Source organism: Eurytemora carolleeae, unplaced genomic scaffold, assembly GCF_000591075.1.
Source record: "Eurytemora carolleeae unplaced genomic scaffold, Eaff_2.0 scaffold262, whole genome shotgun sequence".
NCBI lineage: Eukaryota > Metazoa > Arthropoda > Copepoda > Calanoida > Temoridae > Eurytemora > Eurytemora carolleeae.
Genome location: NW_019396267.1, coordinates 1 through 1,152, shown reverse-complemented (window position 1 = coordinate 1,152; position 1,152 = coordinate 1).

Below are 1,152 nucleotides of genomic sequence, written 5' to 3'. Positions count from 1 at the left end.
ATATATATATAAACACAGTGTTTTATGCTTTATGCAATCATTAGTATACATATATATATATATAATACTAGATGAAGGACCCGGCGCGCGCGTTGCCCGTAGAAAAAAATTCATAATTTTTTTTTTTAATTAGAATTGTTTAGCCTATAAGCCCCTCGGCCACCCATTAGTGTCCACAAAAAAATTCAGCCCATCCAGTTCAGCCCGGTTATAGGCAACATATATAATACGAATGTCTTGTTTTATTATAAAGATAAAAACCGTTAGAAATATGAAGATTACTATCAGATAATTTGTTTAATAATTACTATGATTAATATCTGAAATAATAAAGCAAAAATATTAACCTGGACAATGATGAAAAATTAAAACTATGAACATATCGTGGTTGTCTTCCTCTGCCGTCTATTCGCCGCTGTTCATCCTTCCCTCCGCCGTCCCCATCTGCCTCATATTCACTGGGCGGATACCATTTTCAAACCAGATAACAGATGAAAACTATACAGTAGGACCCATTAGGCTTTGGAATGGGAAGACGACATTCTAGCAATCAAATGTATGTTTTTGTTGTTGTTACAAATACAATGCAAATATTTAAAATCTAAAACAGTTAACCGATAAAGCCGTGAAATAAAAAGGCAACATTTAAAGAGACTGTAAGCGTAATTGTATGTAACCCTCCGTGCAAATATGATAATGCCCGATTCACAACGGTACCTTGAACAGCTTTGTCTGATCAAGTATGAATTAGATATCTTTGTTTTGGTTTTATGACTGTTTATTTTCATTTGATGGTGCTTTGCGAAAGTGACTTGCACATTACTTGCTTTTAAGAAGCAATAGAAAAAGTATCAGAATTTTAACAAAGAAACTGAGTACTTGCCACAAACTCTTATTTTCTAATACCCATTCTTTGTAATGATGTATGTCCGATCATCATAACTCATTGGGGAACTTGGTAGAACCACGGGATTTTCTTAGCTCCGTTTAACACATTTTTAAAAAGTTGAGGATGGTGTAACCGTTTGATATTTCAAACTTGGGTTTTTTAATCTAACAGAATTCATAGTTTGAAATATTAAATGTCTGCGATATTGTGTTGCAAATAATTAAAGATGAGAAAATTTGAGAAAGTTTGTGGCAAAGACTCAA